The following is a 19,863-nucleotide window of genomic DNA, read 5'->3' on the forward strand; positions in this document are numbered from 1 at the left end:
TGACGCACAGCTTGTTCCGCGGCAAGAAAAACGCCGCACACCGACGCTGATCGATGCGACGCCTTCGGGGCTACCGGAACTTCGACGCAAGGCCTCGCGAGGACAACGACGCCCGACTTCCAGAGGGGAAATCAACGCAACACCTGCCGTAAGAGTGAAACTCCGACGCACAGCCCCGCGGAATGACACGCAGCCAGAAAACAAGCAGGAGAATCCACGCACAGACCCCGGGACATCTGGTAATCCCCGCAACCACAGAAAGAGACTGTCCGCGTGCCGGAAAATGACACCCTACTTCCCCGCATGAAAAAAAACGACGCAAGTCCGTGTGTGCAGGGGAGAAATCGACGCACACACCATTTTTCCACGTATCTCTCTTCTGCGGCCCTTTGTGGAGATTTTCCACCAGAAACCAGGTACTTTGTGCTTGAAAGAGACTTGGGCCCTCATTCTGACCTTGGCGGTCGGCGGAGAGGCGGCGGTCGGACCGCGAACAGACCGGCGGTCAAAAAAATGGCATTCTGACCGCGGCGGTCACCGCCGCGATCGACCGCCACTTCCCCACTCCGACCGCCACGGCGGTCATGACCGACGGGCTGGAGTCTGCGCACTCCGGCCCGGCGGTCGACCCAAGACCGCCAACGGTATCATGACCCTGCTTACCGCCGCGGTTTCTGACGGTCGGGAACCATGGCGGTAGGCACTATCGGGGCCAGGGAATTCCTTCCCTGGCACTGATAGGGGTCTCCCCCACCCCCCACTGCCCCCCCGAGTCCTCCCCCCACACCCTCCACCCCCCTGCCGCCCCCCAGAGGTGGTACGAACCCCCTCCCCACCCCCACCCCGACATGCACATACACGCACCCCGACATGCACACACCCCCAACATGCACATATACACACCCCCTACACACACACATACACAACACCCCCCCACCCCCTCCCCTCACGGACGATCAACTTACCTTGTGCGTTGGTCCTCCGGGAGGCGACAGGAGCCATGGGGAGGTGACCGCCAACAGAAGACCGCCAACAGAAGACCGCCACACAGAAATGTGGGTCGTAATTCTGTGGGCGGTGTTCTGCTGGCGTGGCGGTGGAGGTTGACCAGTCTCCACTTTCCCGCCGACCGCCAGTGTGGCTGCTGGCGGTTTTCCGGCGGAACGCTCCCAGCGGTCGGAATGCGCACAGCGGCATACCGCCGCGGTCGGCGGTCTTCACCGCGGCGGTAACTCGGCGGTCTTGCTAAAAGACCGCCAAGGTCAGAATGAGGGCCTTTGTTTGCTTTTTAAAGACTTAAGATACTTTAAATCACTTTTCAGTGATACCTTTACAAATTCATATTGCATCTTTAATCGTTTTGACCTGCAAATACCCAGATAAATATTATATATTTTTATAAACACTGTGTGGTATATTTTTGTGGTGCTATATTATGCCACTGAATGATTTATTGCACAAATGCTTTACACATTGCCTTCTAAGTTAAGCCTGACTGCTCGTGCCAAGCTACCAGAGGGTGGGCACAGGCTAATTTTGGATTGTGTGTGACTTACCCTGACTAGAGTGAGGGTTCTTGGTTGGACAGAGGGTAACCTGACTGCCAACCAAAAACCTCATTTCTAACAAAGTGACACTCCCATAATAACCTATGGGGCTTTCTGTACTTTGCTGAACTAGCGCCATAATTTATGGCACTAATCCAGCAAAATGCCACAATAGCATAATAAATTATGATGCTATTATGTTAACATGCACCATGCGGCGCTGTATAGTAAATTCAGCGCTGCCTTGGTGACATTAGGGGGGCACAGGACGATGCAAAAAAAGTTACGCATCAGAGGTGATGCGCCACTTTCTTGTAAATATACCCCTCAGTGCTATGAAGTCCCAGTCTGTTACAGAAAGCACTGTGAATATGTAAGTCATTATTTTAAACTTCCAGTACACACAGTATAAGATAGGCTGACTTAAATGCCTTAAATGTCACTGACTATAACAAACGAAAGAGACAAATTAATATTTTTTCAAAACACACTGCAACCAAGGATAGTTTAGAACAGCATCCAGATGTCACAGCTCTCCCCAAGCAAAAGCAAGCAGCTACCTCCCAAGGGTGGGCACCTCTGGAGGTAGCAGGAGCCGGCCTGGGGGTCCCCAGGGCCATGTATGGCACCAGGATGAGGTCCGGGTGGGTCCCCTCCTTTGATCTGAACAGGCCGACCCTAGGGAGCTGGTGGTCCTTGGGGCAGTATATGGCCCACGAGAGGGGCCACATGCCTCCTCTTATATTTAAAATGTTAGTGACCATGGGGAGGTGGTGGTCCTTGGGATCTGGGGGGGGCCGAGCAGCGCCCCCTATCCATTTTCCATAAATAGCCCCAGGGCAGTGGAGGTCCCCGGGACCCAGGTCGGTCAGTGCGACCCCCTGTTTATTTTAATTATTTAACTCCTGGGAGGTGGTGGTCCCCAGGGCCCGGGGGGTAAGGGGGTACACATAGCCCTCCCTATCTACTTTTAAAAAAATAGAAGCTGTCACAGTTCCCGCCAAGAAAAAGCAAACAGCTACCTCCTAAGGGTGGTCACCTAAGGAGGTAGCAGGAGCCAGTCTTGGGGGGTTGTGGTCCCCAGTGTCATATATGGCTCCAGGAGGGGGTCGGTGCCTCCTCCTCCTTTGTTCAGCACAGGATCGACCTGGGGGAGGCGGAGGTCCCCAGGGCTATATATGGCCTGGAAGAGGGGCCACGTAGCCCCCCCTCCTTTTTTAAAGATGAATTGACCCCAATGAGGTGGTGGTCCCTGGGGCTCTGAGGGGGTCTGTGTGGCCCACACATCTTTTTTAACTATAGCCCTGGTGAGGGGGTGATTCCCATGGCCCTGGGGTGCCCACGTGATTCCCTACATTTAGTAAAGTTCAGCCCAGGGGAGGTGGTGGTGCCCCCGCATTATAATATTATTGTTACTCTTTGGAGGTGGTGGTCCCTGGGCTTGGGGTTTCTGTGCAGTTTTCCCACATCATTTAATTCTTTTAGCCCCGAGGAGGTGGTGGTTCCTGGGGCCGGGGGGTCTGCGCTGCCCCCTGCTTTATTATATTATTGTAGCCCTAGGGAGGTGGTGGTCCCTAGGTCATGGCGGGGTCCATGCACCCCCCTACTTTTGGTAAAGTTCAGCCCAGAGGAGCTGGTGATCCCTCGGGCTTTAACAAGCCCTTGGAGGGGGCCCCCTGTGGCCCCTTCCATATTTTTTACATTGGCACAATGCCCCCATGACCTGGCCAATTGGCAGCTATTAAAACCACAAGCATGGGGGACAGATTTTTCTAAAATTTGAAAAAAAAATGTGTTTTGCCATGGCGGGGCCACAGGGGGAACCCTGGACCAAGGCTAGGAGCTCAGGGTATTTCTACCCTGACCCCTTTTCTTTTTTTTTGCCTTTTGTGAGAGTCCCAAAATGACTGCCAACACTTCCTAGCTGAAGTGTTGGCAGCCAATCTGATATCAGCACGGGGACAGTTGGATCCACGGAGGATCCATGTCCCTCGACCTGTACTATCTCAGAAACTATTGGATGGATTTACACGAAATCACAAAAAGCACAATCTGTGAAATAAGATCTAACGCCCTGCCAAATTTAGTGTAATTCCATTCAGTGGTTCAGGCTGTAGGCATGTCTGAAGGCCCTAAGGGAAAATTAATGGGGAAAACATGTTTTGGGACCTCCACTTTTTCTAGGCCCCCGCTTAACGGATCCCCAAGACTTTCAAGACAGCAGCTGAACTGACTGTCGTATTAGTTTTGAAAACCTTGTGAAGATTTGTCACAGTGCGCCAAACTTATGGGCAAAACAACATTTATTTTCCTATGAAACCTAGGTCCTAACTATAACCACCTTCTGGGGCAACTAGACTCAATCTTCGGGGGGGTTGATATGTCAAGCACAGGGCATGGAGATACTATGTATCTGGATTGCTGGTGGTAAATAAGCATTTTAAAGCACACTGGCTATGTAACATTGTTTTCAGTATTACAGGATTTAATATAACTTTTAAGGGGTTTGTTATTCTAAACAAATTGTAGCACAATGAATGGCAAATGTTTTCATTTATTACAAGTTGGACTGGTCGAACTACTGAGACGCAGAATGTAAGGTTCTACTTTATGTGTCAGTCTATGACAAATGACAGATTCCAAACACACCAGACTTGTTGCATCAACCCAATGGGACTTAAAAACCATGCAACATCAACAGACATTTGGGCATCCTACAGCAAAGTAAGTTTTGAAAAACTACTAGCAAACAGTGCAGTTTAAGCACATTTCTTTAATTATTCTTATGTCAATGCTGTATTTACCTCCACACATAATTTAGGCTATTTGAGGAGTAGGATGTTTGTATAATAACAACTCTTTTGCTGTACAATGGGGGATGCCTCATGTTCAAGCTCTAAAACACATACAATTGTGAAAATCTATTAATTGGTACTGACATGACTCCTATCAAATATGCTTGGTTTTGAAAATGCTTGGTAGGCATACAGACTTCAATGTTTGGAAAACTTTGCTACAATAGCACAAAAGAAGGATTAGCCATGCAAACTCCACATCACACGTGGAGTTCCATTAAGGATTACCAGCATTTGCTGAGTCTTTGGTACCCATAGTGTTAGAAATGGGGTCTTTGTTTGGCAGTCAGGTTACCCCCTGTCCAAGCAAGGACCCTCACTCTAGTCAGGGTAAGTCACACACAATCCAAATTATCCTGTGCCCACCCTCTGGTAGCTTGGCACTGAGCAGTCAGGCTTAACTTAGAAGGCAATGTGTCAAGTATTTGTGCAATAAATCATACAATAACACAATATAGCACCACAAAAATACACCACACAGTATTTAGAAAAATATATAACATTTATCTGGGTATTTGTAGGTCAAAACAATAAAAGATGCAAAAAAAAATTATAGAGGTATCACTGTAAAGTGATATGAAGTGTTTTAAGTCTTTAAAAAGCAAACAAAGTCTCTTTCAAGCACAAAGTGCCTGGTTTGGAGTGGAAAATCTCCACAAAGGGCTGCAGAGGAGGAGATGCGTGGAAAAATGATGTGTGCGTCGGTTTCGCCCCTTCACACATGGACTTGCGTTGTCATTTTTCATGCGGGGAAGACGTGCGTCGTTTTCCGGCGCGCAGTGAGTCTCCTTCTGTGGGCCGCGGGATTACCAGATGTCCCGGGGTCTGTGAGTGGAATCCTGGGCTTGTTATCTGGCTGCGCGTCGTTCCGGTGGGCTGTGCATGGAATTTTCTCCCTCACAGCAGGCGTCGCGTCGATTTCCTCTCTAGAAGTCGGACGGCATTGTCCAGGCGGGCCGTGCGTCGAAGTTCCGGTCGCACCACAGGTGTCGCGTTGATCTTTTCCTTGCGGGGTTCGAGCGGCGTCTTTCCGGATCGCGTGTGGTGAATATTTCACCGCGGAGCAAGCTGTGCGTCAAATTTTTCAGCGCACAAGGAGTCCAGTTGAAAGATGGAAGTCTTTTTGTTCCTGAGACTTCAGGAAACAGGAGGCAAGCTCTATCCAAGCCCTTGGAGAGCACTTCTGCAGCAAGGCAAGAGTTCAGCAAGGCAGCAGGCCAACAGCAAGGCAGCAGTCCTTTGTAGAAAGCAGTCAGGTGAGTCCTTTGAGCAGCCAGGAAGTTCTTCTTGGCAGGATGCAGATTCTGGTTCATGTTTCTTCTCCAGCAAGTGTCTGAGGTGGTAGGGCAGAGGCCCTGTTTTATACCCAAATGTGCCTTTGAAGTGGGGGAGACTTCAAAGAGTGGCTTAGAAGTGCACCAGGTCCCCTTTCAGTTCAATCCTGTCTGCCAGGGTCCCAGTAGGGGGTGTGGCAGTCCTTTGTGTCAGGGCAGGCCCTCCACCCTCCCAGCCCAGGAAGACCCATTCAAAATGCAGATGTATGCAAGTGAGGCTGAGAACCCTGTGTTTGGGGTGTGTCTGAGTGAATGCACAAGGAGCTGTCAACTAAACCCAGCCAGACGTGGATTGTAAGGCACAGAAAGATTTAAGTGCAGAGAAATGCTCACTTCCTAAAAGTGGCATTTCTAGAATAGTAATATTAAATACAACTTCACCAGTCAGCAGGATTTTGTATTACCATTCTGGCCATACTAAATATGACCTTCCTGTTCCTTTCAGATCAGCAGCTACCACTTCAATAATGTATGAGGGCAGCCCCAATGTTAGCCTATGAAGGGAGCAGGCCTCACAGTAGTGTAAAAACGAATTTAGGAGTTTTACACTACCAGGACATGTAAACTACACAGGTACATGTCCTGCCTTTTACCCACACAGCACCCTGCTCTAGGGGTTAGCTAGGGAACACATTAGAGGTGACATGTGTAGAAAAAGGGGAGTTTTAGGTTTGGCAAGTACTTTTAAATGACAAGTCGAATTGGCAGTGAAACTGCACACACAGGCCTTGCAATGGCAGGACTGGGACAAGGTAAAGGGGCTACTTGACTGGGTGGCATAACCAGTGCTGCAGGCCCACTAGTAGCATTTAATCTACAGGCTCTAGGCACATACAGTGCACATTACTAGGGACTTATAAGTAGATTAAATAGTCCAATTGGGTATGATCCAAAGTTACCATGTTTAAAGGGAGAGAGCATATGCACTTTAGCACTGGTTAGCAGTGGTAAAGTCAGGTCTAACACACAGCCTCAGGAGTCACAATGGCAGTGGCTGGTTCAAAAGGTGATCAGCCTTGTTTCTTTACATTTGTTTAATTTACATTCTTTTCCTTCCACTTGACATTGGGCAGCAAACACCTAGATGCTGAAGAACAAGATGTATATCAAACGGTCAACCTGTGCTAGCATTGGTTTTAAAAGGGAGGTGAAGTCACTTCAACTACTTCTGGCATTTTAGTGAATAAATGACCATGGCAGTACAAAACCGACACCCAACTGTCAAACATACTTAAAATGCAGGCAAGTGCAAACGATACAATAGCAGTAGGTTTCATGAAAATTGTTAGAAATGGCCCTTTCTGCAAGGTTATCTCCAAACCTTTTGCCTTTCTCCTCCTATTTTCATGACCATCTTTCTATTGCCTTTAGGACTCTGGGCACTTTCCCACTGCTAATCAATGTTAAAGTGTATGTGCCCTCACTCCTAAAACTTGGTATAATTCGCTTACACCTGTTTGGCTTATTTAATTTACATTCAAGTCCCTTATAAAACAGTATACCATATACCCAGAGCCCGTAAATTAAATGCTACTAGTGGGCCTGCAGCGCAGATTGCGCCACCTACAGATGTAGCCTTTCAAACTTATCTCAGGGTTGCCACTGCAGTTTACTGTCACATTGACTTGGCAAATGAAACTACTTGCCAAGGCCTAAACTTACTTTTTACAGCACATAAGTCATCTTTAAGGCAGGCCCTAGATAGCCCTTTGGGCAGGGTGCTGTGTATGTAAAAGGTAGGACATATATTTGTATGTGTTACATGTCCTAGTGGTGACAAACAGCCTATTTAATTTTTCACTGTGAGTGCTGCTCCTCTCATAGGTTTGCATTGGAAATTCCTTTATATATGTATAAGTGGTAATTTCTGATCTCTGAGGAGTAGCATGGGCATGTCTGGTTTGTTTGGAATGGTAGTGAGAAATCCTGCTCACTGGTATAGGTGGATTTTACATTACTTTTTTTAGAAATGCCACTTTTAAAAAGTTGGACAAGAGATAGGGGTGGGCCTGTTTAACGTCAGCAAGGCCAGGCCACTAGAAATTAACAAAAAAAAACAAGTGCCAATGCTGACGCTACTTATACATCATATCATTTTATCTTCATGATCACAAAAATGAATTACTGTGATCACCTTTTATTACACATTTAAGTTCTGGTAAATACTTTTATTGTAGAATAATACTTTTTACAACCCAAACATATACAGTTTAAACACACAAAAAGAAGACAATGTCATTCCATCAGAAATTATTGACACCCACATAAGACATAGAAAACATAGCAAATATGTCAAATAAACACATAATTACATTGAAAAACAGTTGTCATAACAAAACTACACATAATCTAATATAGCAATTGTAACAGTTCATAACCTTCTTGTTCAAAAAAAGGGCTCCTACAACTTGTGAATTAATGTGTGACCCTTAACATATTGAGCCAAACAATATAGGGTGCTTCAGTAGTTCGTGTTACAACTTGCTGGTTACAGTGATGTATATTGTTTCAAGTTCCATTTAAACATCCCCCATATGCCAGTGTTTCTTTTAGTGCACACTCCCTGGTCGAAAAAACTATCAACGTGTTTCGACCCTCTCTACATTCCAAATGATCTTCTCAGGACATTGAAGAGGTATGAACTACAAAAACAGAAGAAATATATTGCATGCAAAATTAATGTTGTTGCCCTTCTACGCAGTGGGCTTAGAACAAATCAATTTATGACCTTCATTTCATCAGTTACATTCACTTCACACAAACAATGTCCATCAAGTATGCAATAGTCCTCACATTTTTGTGCCAGAAACTTAAGAACACAGAGGTGAGAACTTGTTAGGTCAAGGGCCAGTCTTTAAGTGACAAACACAGTTAAATCTCAGTGAGTAAGGCTGTAATAAACCCACTTGCCCCATGGGGAAGCGTGCACTAGTTCACCAGTTTCCATTGCCTTGCTGTTACAGTTATGAGTTTTGATTATTCCTGCAAAAGGGCAAGAGGCGGCTTTACTTTCTTTGCAAACAAGGTTTTACACGATGCTGAAGGGGAGAGTTGAGCTACAATGTATCACCGAGTTCATTTGGAGTACAGCTCTGTCAGTATCTTACCCAGGTCTAGATGCAAAATATCTTGTGTGCCACAGTGACAGCGCGGCTCGCATTGTGACACCGTAATGAAGATCGCTGGACAGAAAAGCGGGCATTATAATTGCATATCAGATAAAGCTGAAAACGCCCACACTTACTTTTAAGTAGGAAACTGAATTCTATGTCAGGACCGGAGGCTTCAGATTATGCTTATCTCTCTCTTTACTGCAAAAAACAGTAGCCAATTAAAACACTTAAAATGAAAAACTACATTTCCCATGAAACCTGTAGTCCACAATCTACCCAATCACAGGCCTGAGCCTCATATATCTGCCACTGCAAACATAGTCCTTCCTCTTTCTTTGCTGCTCGCAGCCCTCAGATAAGTGATCCCTTTGTTTTATTTCTTTACATTGTTTCTTGAATGGTGTATACTTAATAATCTGCAGCGTGGAGCGGGAGCGGGGCTTTCTTGCATTGTGGTGCTTATTGCCCCGTCAGCGCTGTGCATGCAATCACTATTTTATTTTCATTAAAATTAATCGTATTCGTGATCGTGGCGTAGAGATCCTTAGGGGTTTCTATTTGGGCAGTGATCAGCTCAGTCAAGTGCGCTAGCCCTAAAAATGTCCTTTCAGACGAAATAAAGCTTCGGTGTGCCTGACTCCGAGACCACGTATGCTACATGAGAGGACTAGTCCTATCTCTGTTTCTAGTGTAGCGGGGGCGCTCCCTCCGATCCTCATTAACATGGGATCGATTCGAGGAAGCGCATCGTGTTAACTGGTGTTTTTTGCCGGCTCAAGACCGGATAAAGCCTACATTTAGCCCCCAGAACGCCCGACAGGGTGAATAATCGTGATTTGGCTCTGCCTGGGGAAATAGCAGGAGCACCCTTCACATTCTAACCTGCAGTAAACATTTTGAAGTATTTTATATACTTTGATTAACTCTTTGGAGTTACTTCCTGCTGAATACTTGGTACCTCGCTGAACTCCTTCATCCATCCTCAAAGAAATTATGGCGTACTACGCTGAGGAGGCTGAGTACGAACAGGGTCTCCCTGAGATTGCTGAAGAACAACATATGGAGGAGAGACTAGTGGAAGACTTGGATTTCCATGTCGAGGATTCTGTGAATCAGGCTCTTATAAAGGCTTTAAAGCCCTTTACTAAATCTCTGCCTAGATTTGGGCAACGTGAGCTCCAGGGACGTTCACTACCTGATACTGGTTCCCAACCAGACCACAATACGAATATGGGTTTTCCCAGACGAGCCTCGAAAGGACCAGCCTCATCCGCAGAGATCTTAGCACATATGGCTGCGTCCGTTTTACAAGACCACAAATATGGTTCTCTTCCGAACCCAGAGACCGGCATGGAACCCTCTATGCTCACAGGGGGCTATCACTCATCAAACTCAACATCATCTGATTCTGATAATGATCATAGTGAGCCCAAACCTTCTGGTAAGCGCAAACGCAAGGCGCCTAATACTCAAGAGAGTGATCAGACTCTCCGTACTTTATCCTTTGATCGGGAGAATATAATTCATCCACGATCTACGGAATGAGTACTATGTGCAGAGGTAGCACATTATGTACAGGATCAGATCAGAAAGGGTTTTGATCGTGATGTTGGCAACACCTTACGTTCGGAATGTCCACGTCCTTCGTTGCAAGGCAAGATAGCGGAGACACCAGAACTTGATCCCAATATGGCCACCTTCATTAAGAAATTCTCCAAGGACCCTAAAAAAGGCTTAGATTGAGCCTGGAAAAGCTGTCAAGACAAACTTTTGGACATTTCTTGTCCCTTAACGAAGATCTTGGAGTTAGCTGTACAAGCTACAAAACTAATTCCCCCATTGACCTGCAAATCATGTTAGAATGGGCTCAGCGAGCCATGTGTTTACTAGGCAATGCTAATTATGCTATGTCCACGGAGCGCAGACACTCTTACCTAATGAGAATCGACCCGAAGCTAGCAGAGTTGGCGATTAATGAGGCAGGGTCTCTGGCGAATGGATTGCTCTTTGGAGACAAATTTGTCAAAAATCTGGGGAAGTATGTGGCTACCTTTTTGGCGCTGGATAAAGCCCAATTTTCCATGAAAAAGATGTTCAGCAGGGGCCTTTTTACCAGGGCCGGACACTATAGAGGTCGAGCGCCAGGCCGTGGTTCCTACCAGACCTCCGAAGGATACAATCAGCAGGGTCAATCCTCCTACTCCAGATCAGGATTCTACCCCTCTAGAGGCCGAAGGGGCAGAGGCCGTGGGTTCCAAGGTAATTGAGGTGGCTTCAATTCTACCAATGGAACAGCTACAGGTGAGAATCATCCCATTCTCAGATGTTTTTCTGGGGGGGAGATTGAAGGAACATTTCAGTACTAGAGAACGTATTTCCCAAGACCCTTGGGTTCTGCAGACAGTGAGGGCTTTCAGATGGAATTCTACTCTCATCCCCAACAGACTTTCTTTCCTCGACCCATTCTTTTTTCCCAGAAAGAGAGTTCTTTCATAGATGTAGAGGTTTAAGTCCTACTTCTCAAACGTGCCATCATCAAATCGAACTATCACCCTTCCGGGTTTGTAAGTTCTGTTTTCCTAGTACAAAAAAAGGGAGGCGGTTTGTGCCTTGTGCTCAGTTTAAAAGATTTCAATTCCTGGGTAGTTTATCGCCATTTCAAAATGGAGGGTATTCACCTGTTAAGAGATCTTCTACAGGAAGGAGATTACATGGTACGTCTGGATCTCAAAGACTCATACCTTAAAATCCCCGTATTCGAACCTCATTGAAGGTTTCTTCAATTCCAGTGGCGAGACAGTTGGTACGAGTTTTCCGTTCTCCCGTTCGGGTTGTGTTCCGCTCCCTGGTGTTTCACCAAGCTTTTAAGACCAGTGGTGCAACTTCTCAGAGAAAGGGGCATGTGCCTGATCATTTATCTGGACGACATTCTGATCATGGCTCAGACAGTAGACTCAATATTGTTACACCTCTCTTGGATGATCCATCTCTTGCAGGACCTAGGGTTTCTAATCAATTCGGACAAATCAGTTTTGATTCCCTCCAAAGTTATAGAATTATTAGGTTTTCAAGTGGACTCAGTCAAAGCCCAGCTGTTGTTACCCTCCTCAAGAAGGAAATCTATCAAGAAAGAGTTGAGGAGAGCCCTTGCCTCTCCGACTATATCCTTGAAGACCCTGGCACGACTAGTCGGTCTATTAGCCTCTACTATTCAAGCGATTTTTCCGGGTCCCCTTCACTACCGTGCTCTGCAACGCTTGAATATCCTGCATCTCCGCAGGGGTCTTGCCTACACGGAACAGATTGGCTTGTCGGAGGAAGCCAGAGCAGAAATAGCCTGGTGGCTGGCTCACATGGATGCATGGAATAGCAGAGCCATTTTTGCGTCAGTTCCGGAGATGATAATCGAATCCCATGCCAGCAGGTGGGGCTGGGGGGCTCATTTTGGTTCAGTTGAGACAGGAGGCCGATGGTCAACGGATGAGCTGAAATTGCATATCAATTGCCTGGAACTTCTAGTGGGAGCCTTTGCAATCCGTTCCCTTTCCCCCGACAAGCAAAGTGTTGCATACTTCTTCGTATGGACATCATTTCGGTGGTCCAATATATCAATCGGTTGGGGGGAACCAGATCTCGTGTTCTGGTAGAGATAGCGAAGGAATTTTGCCAATTTTGCCTTCAGCATCACATTTAGGTGACGGCTGAATATTTACTGGGTCGAGCCAATCTGATAGCAGATTGGAACTCTTGATTCCTCAGGGATGGCAGCGATTGGAAACTCAATCATCTAGTATTCCAACAACTGAATCTTCGGTGGGGTCCCTGTTCAATGGATCTGTTTGCCACGAGGCTCAATACCCAACTGACTCGATGTTTCAGTTGGAGACCGGATCCACAAGCGTTGGGAACAGACACTTTTGTGCAGTCATGGGAGAAGGGGATTCTTTATGCTTTTCCTCCTTTTTCCATGATTCAGAGAATGCTACCTCAAGCGAGGAGACAGAGGTCAGAATAAATTCTAGTGACCCCAATTTGGAAAGCTCAACCTTGGTTTCCAGTCACGATGTCAATGTCTTGTGCAAAACCTTTAGCACTTCCCAAGAATCCGAACCAATTGCAGGACCCAGTGGGATCTTGCCATCCCCTAATGATTCTGGGACAGTTGCCACTCATGGCGTGGAAAGTTTCCGGAGACGATGGCAAGTGCCTGGAGTTTCAGACAAAGCTTTGTTTTTCTTATCCCAATCTTGGGCCCCCTCCACTCACAAGAGATATGACTCATCTTGGAAATGATGGCTTGGTTGGTGTAGTGAACAAGGTATTAATCCCCAGGGGACAGACATTACAATAATTGTTAATTTTTTTTCTGGTTTAGCTTCTCAAGGTTTAGCGTACAGAACCATTAACAATTTCAGATCTGCAATTTCTGCGGGCCACCCTCATTTGGAACAGAAACCTATTGGTAAACATCCATTGTTTTGTAAACTGTTGCGAGGAATAAAAATGGTTAAAGCTCCTCAGCCTAAATACTCAGTGTTATGGTATGTGGATGTGGTCCTACAATTCTTAAAGAATTGGCCATGTAATGAAGATCTTTACCGTAAACAGTTGTCAGCTAAGCTTACTGTATTAATTTGCCTTTTGTCTTGTCGAAGAGTATCGGATGTCAGAGCTCTAGACTTAGCAGGTAGAGTATTTACTCCTTCGGGAGTCTCATTTACTATTTCTAATCATACAAAAACAGCTTCCAGATGCGTATCTTATGCAGCTTTTCCCCATCATCAAAAATTGTGCATTGTCAAGTGTTTGAAGGCGTATGAAGAATGTACACGCATACATCGTAGGGATATTCAAGGTCAGTTACTCATTTCTCTACAGAAACCTTTTGGCCCAGTATCAGTGGCTACCTTAGCCAGATGGGTTAGATGGATTATTGGGGAAGCTGGAATAGATGTATCTATGTTTGGACCTCATTCAGTGCGTGGTGCTATGGCTTCTAAAGCATTATCAGTAGGTTCTCGTTTGGAGGATATAATGAGAGCAGCTGACTGGTCTTCAGATTCCACATTTAAAGTTTTTTATCACAAACCAATTGTTGATGTTGTTTCCGCAGTGGTAGATCAGCTTTAAATTAGCATAATCTGAAGCCTCTGGTCCTGACATAGAATAAAAAATATTCTAGTTTACGCGTCAAGATTTTTCATTACTATTAAGGACACGGAGGCGAGGATTATCCCACTCTGCAAATAATGATGATCTTATTCTGTTATATTGTTTGACGATATTATGGATGTTTGTAATTTTATATGCCCTTTCATTTATTGGAATATTTTTATAACATTATTTTATTCAGGATTGGATATTATTGCACATTCTGTTTTACTCTTTCTCCAGGTGCGGATAACAAAGCTACCTGATTTCTGTTGAGTCTTAAAGGAAGAAAGTTGGTCTTCAGTCTAGAGGACAATCGATGTTCTCTAGCAGCAGTTCAGTGTTCCAAGGATTCCAAGTTCACAGGAGTCAAGTATTGTTGGACTCAGTTGCAAAGAAAGAGGAAAGACTATGTTTACAGTGCCAGATATATGAGACTCAGGCCTTTGATTGGGTAGATTGTGGACCACAGGTTTCATGGGAAATGTAGTTTTTCGTTTTAAGTGTTTTAATTGGCTGCTGTTTTTTGCAGTAAAGAGATAGATAAGCATAATCCTCACCTCCGTGTCCTTAATAGAATTGAAAATTCTTGACGCGTAAGCTAGAATTATTTTTATCCTCCAACAAGTTTCATGTGTATATGCCTGGAACGCCATCAGTGTTACAAAGTTTCGGGAGTCTTGTAGTTGATAAGTCATCAGTTATAATGACAATCTAGTGCCAATAAATGAGCAGCGTGCAACATAAACCGTGTTAAAATCCTACTACAGGATGATGGGAGATGTAGTTCTGTTATCTTCTCATACGGAACAGAAAGCATCTTCAAATAAAGTCTGGGTGGGTGTCAGTGAAGGTGCGACTTTTTTGAGCATGTGGACCAGATTGTTCCTTGCTGCTAATTCAAGTTGTTGATTATAAGTTGTTCATGTTACTGGGGATAATCCACTTCGACTGTGGTTGTTATCAATACTTCCAACGCACCATGCTCTTTTCTTTCTTTTTTTACTTTATTCGCCTGCTGCCTGTCATATTGATGTTGCAAATACCCCCGGTACAGGAATAGCAACCCGTTTTTTTCCTGGAAATCTAACATTCATAGGTTATCTCGTTCAAGCCATTTATGACTGTGTTGAAACAAAGTATAAGATATGCTTCCTTCCATTTTAGAACCCTGTCAAAACACCTCATCTTGAGTCAGATTGGAAATTCGCCAACCTTCTGTTTTTGACCCTTTACTGAATTTTGTTTTTGATGGCTTTAGGACTCTGGGCACTTTGCCACTGCTGACCATTGCTAAAGTGCAAGTGCTCGCAGTGTAAATTGTATCAGTGATTGGTTTCCCCATGATTGCCATATTTGATTTACGAGTAAGTGCCTAGTAAGGTGTACCAGGGGTGCCAAGGACCTATAAATCAAATGCTACTAGTGGGCCTGCAGCACTAATTGTGCCACCCACATGAGGAGCCTTGCAAACAAGTCTCATACCTGCCATTGCAGTGCCTGTGTGTGCAGTTTTAAACTGCTGTGTCAGCCTCGCAAGTGTACCCACTTGTGAGGTCCAAACCTTCCCTTTTATTGTCTGCAAGTCACCCCAAAAGTAGGCCCAAGGCAGCCTCATGGGCAGAATGCAGAGTATTTACATGGTAGGACATGTACTGGTGTGTTATACATGTCCTGATAGTGAAATACAACTCATTTTAGTTTTTGATATTGCAATGACTATCTCTCTCACAGAGTAACACTTACATCTTTTAAGTGTAATTTTCCATTGGGAGCAGATAGAGACATGGAGTTTGGGGGTTTGAATTGTAAGTTTGAAAATGCCATTTTTAGAAAGTGAGCATTTTCTTGCTTAACCATTCTGTGCCTCTGGCTGCTGAATACATGTCTGGGTCAGGATGACAGTTGGGCTGTTTGTGCATTCACTCTAGACAGTCACACAAAGGGAGCTGAGGTGTACCCTGCTTATCTTGATGGGTCTTCCCGAGCTAGAGTGCTGGGAGGAGCTGACACTTGCACCTGAATAGGGCTGTGCCTCTCCTTACACAAAGCAGACTCCAACCCCCTGAAGTGTGTCTGGGGCTGGGGCAGGGAAAGTCAGGGACCTGAGCACTATAAAAAGTTCTATTTGAAGTCTGCCTGCTTCAAGACAGAAATGGACTGAGGACATTCTGCCAGGCAGAATAGCTGTATGCTGTAGGAGGGACTGCCACTCTGCCTTTTGCTTTGCTGTGCTGGCCTGCTGTTTGCTGCTTCTGTCTTGGGAGTGAAAGGACTGAACTTTGCTTTCTACAACCTGCTTTCTAAGGTCCTCCAAGGACATGAACTGAGCCTGCCTCCTTTTAATAAGTCTAAGGGCCATCAAAGACTTCACCTACCAGCACCAGGGCTCTCTTACTGAGGGTCCCGACTTGCCAAGTGGTGCCAAATCCACTTCCTGGGCCCTTGGAATTGAGCTCTGGTGCAACCAAGAAGAAACTAAGCACATTGGCTCCAGATCAACTTTGGAATTGGTTTAACTCCCCGACTCCACCCCATCGCCTGCACCATAGCTGTGGTCCTCGCTGAGTGCAATGACTGTGGCCTGCAAGACAGGCCTGATGCTGCTGTAGCAACTCCAATGTCCTGCCACACTGTGAGTTCTGAGAGCTCCATCATCGACGTCTGTGACACCCGGATCCGACCCCATTGTAGCATCTTTGGACCTGTGGTGTGATGGCAATACCGCAAAGTCAATGCCTTGCATCTTGACCTGCTGGATTCATCGACCCCTCCTTGTCATAAAGAACCAACACCTCACCACTGACGCCACATCAACTCCCCTGCAACTGTAAGGAATCAACGCCTCACCTCCCCTGCCTAGCAGTAAGGAACCAATGCCTCACCTCCAGCAAAGCCTTGCCTCTCCCCTTTGTTTCCTCATTTCCTGACTGTTGGAAGAGACTCCATCAATATGCTGTGATAGCCCCAGTTGAGGCTATTGCGTTTCTAAGCACTTTATAGGATTTCCTCTTTGAAAATTCATATCTTTACTTGTGTATGTTGGATTTTTGGAGTTTTGGTCTTGTTTTATTCAGATAAATATTGGCTATTTGTCTGAACTGGTGTGGAGCATGTTTGTGGTGTTTTTACTGTGTTATTGTGTGTGTGTGTGTTTACAAACACTTAACATATTGCCTCTGAGATAAGCCTGACTGTTCTGCCAAGCTGCCAAGGGGGTGAGCAGGGTTTAACTTAGCAGTGTGACTCCCTTAGCCTGACTAGAGTGATGGTCCCTACTTGGACAGGGTGCAAACCACTACCAACTAGAAACCCTATTTATAACATTGGTGATTAGCAGTGAGGATAGGACATGTATTTCTACTTTACATACAGTAATTGATGTACAACAATTCCATATCACAGACAAATATACTCCAACATACTGGTTTTATTTTCTCTTTTTGCAACTTTTGAATTGTATTTCCAAACATGTCTGGTGAGTCATCAGTTGGAGCTGCAGATTTGGTGTTTGAGCAGGAGAGGTTGGAGACCTATCCGGTGCCTGAGCTCAAAAAGTTCTGCAAGGAGCTCAAATGTCCTATTAAAGGCCTTACTAGGAAGGAGGAGCTGCAAATGTCGCTGAGGGCCCGGATGGCAGCAAAGGAGACTGGTGAGCCTAAAGAGGAAGATAATGATTTTGTGGATAGAGAGGAGCAGAACCTGCATGGTGGTTTTCTAGATAATCAGGATCTGCCTGGGAGGAAGGCACTATCCAGGGCAAGCAGCAATCTTTCTTCAAGAGATCTGACCCCAGAGGAGCTGGAAGACAGGCAGGAGGCTATGAAGCTCCAAATACGCATTCACAGTCACAAAGCAATTCTGCATCATGGTGCAAATCGCAAATAGGAAGGAAACACCCCTTCCTATTTGCGAGTCGCATTCCCATTTTGCGAGTCGGAACCGAATAGAAAAATGGGATTGTGCATTGCGATGCGCGTTTTGCATGGCGCAAACTGCGAATTTCGCAGTTTGCCTCATGCAAAACGCTTCGTACATCTGGCCCCTAATTTGTAACAGGTCGGCAGTGAATTACGTATTATAACTAGGCCATGCAAATCTAATTGCAACCTCATTTTATTTTCTGAGATATAGGCCCTCATTAAAATATTGGCGTTAAGTGGCGCCTACCGCCGCGGTGACGGCCGCCAAAAGACTGTCCCCCCGGCTAACATCTGTCCACCATAATATGACCACAGCTCGATTTCCGCCACAAGAATGGCAGAAATCCGTCTGTGGCCATACTGGCAGACGGTGTTCAATCAATCAATCAGGAATTTGTAAAGCGCAGTACTCACCCATAAGGATCTCAAGGCTCTGAAGAGGGAAGGGGGGGAGCTGCAACTGCTTGAACAGCCAGGTCTTGAGACATTTCCTGAAGGTAAGGAAGTCTTTGGTCTGGTGCAGGTGGGTGGGAAGAGTGTTCCACGTTTTGGATGCGAGGTGCGAGAATGATCTACCGCCAGTTGTAGTTCTGAGGACGTGTGGGACGGTTGCGAGGGCGAGGTCGGCGGAGCGGCGATGCCGGGTTGGGGTGTAGAAGGAGAGTCGTCTGTTGAGGTATTCTGGTCCGGTGTTGTTCAGTGCTTTGTGAGCGTGGTTGAGGAGTTTGAAGGTGATTCTTTTGTTAACTGGGAGCCAGTGCAGGTTTTTCATGTGGTCTGTGATGTGGCAGTGGCGGGGGATGTCCAGGATGAGGCGTTTGGAGGCATTTGAAGGCGTTCTGAGGCGTTCGGAGGTGTTCTGGATGTGTTGCAGCCTCTTCTGGAGTTTGGTTGTGGTTCCTGCATACAAGGCATTGCCAGAGTCCAGCTTGCTGCTTATAAGGGTTTGGGTGACTGTTCTTCTGGTTTCGGTGGGTATCCATTTGTAGATCTTTCGGAGCATTCGGAGGGTGTTGAAGCAGGATGAGGAGATGGCGTTAAATTGCTGGGTCATGGATAGTGAGGGGGCCAAGATGAATCCTAGGTTGCGTGCATGGTCGGAGGGAGTCGGAGCAGTTCAGAGAGTGGCAGGCCACCAGGAGTCATCCCATGAGGAGGAACTGGAGCTGAAGATGAGGACTTTCGTCTTGTCGGAATTTAGTTTGAGGCAGCTGCTCTTCATCCATTCAGCGATGGCCTTCATTCCTTCGTGGAGGTTGGTCTTGGCGGAGTTCTTGGTGAGGGACAGGATCAGCTGGGTGTCGTCAGCATATGAGAAGATGTTGAGATTGTGGGATTGGGCGATGTTAGCGAGTGGGGCCATGTAGACTTTGAAGAGGGTTGGGCTGAGGGACGAACCTTGGGGTACCAGCAGATGATTTCGGTGACCTCCCAGTGGAACGGGAGGAGGCGGACTCTCTTGGTTCTGCTGGTGAGAAAGGAGGTGACCCAGTCGACGGTGTTAAGGTGGCGCTGCTGCCACCAGCAGCACCACACCAGTAGACCACAGCCAAATGTATTATGACAAATAATACAGCCTGGCGGTGTTCTGCTGGCGGGCATTGCTGGCGGGCGTTGCTGGCAGTATCAGCATCACGTCTCATCCCCCGCCGGAAGACCCCCGGGATGCAGGTAAGATGGGTTTCAGACAGGGTGGGAGAATGGGGGGTGTTGTGTGTGTGGGGGGGTGTGCATGACTGTGTGAGTGTTTGCGTGCATGCGCATGAGTGTGTAGTGTTGCATGCGTGTGTGTGCATGTGTGAGAATGTGTGTAGGAATGGAAAAGTGAATGCGTGTCTGCGTGTACGTTTGGATGTGTGTACAGATGTGTGCGTGAATGAATGGATGCATGCGTATATGTCTGTGTGGGTGAGTGTATGAACGTGTGGTGTATGCCTTCA

This window comes from Pleurodeles waltl, chromosome 4_2, assembly GCF_031143425.1.
Source record: "Pleurodeles waltl isolate 20211129_DDA chromosome 4_2, aPleWal1.hap1.20221129, whole genome shotgun sequence".
In the NCBI taxonomy this organism is placed as follows: domain Eukaryota; kingdom Metazoa; phylum Chordata; class Amphibia; order Caudata; family Salamandridae; genus Pleurodeles; species Pleurodeles waltl.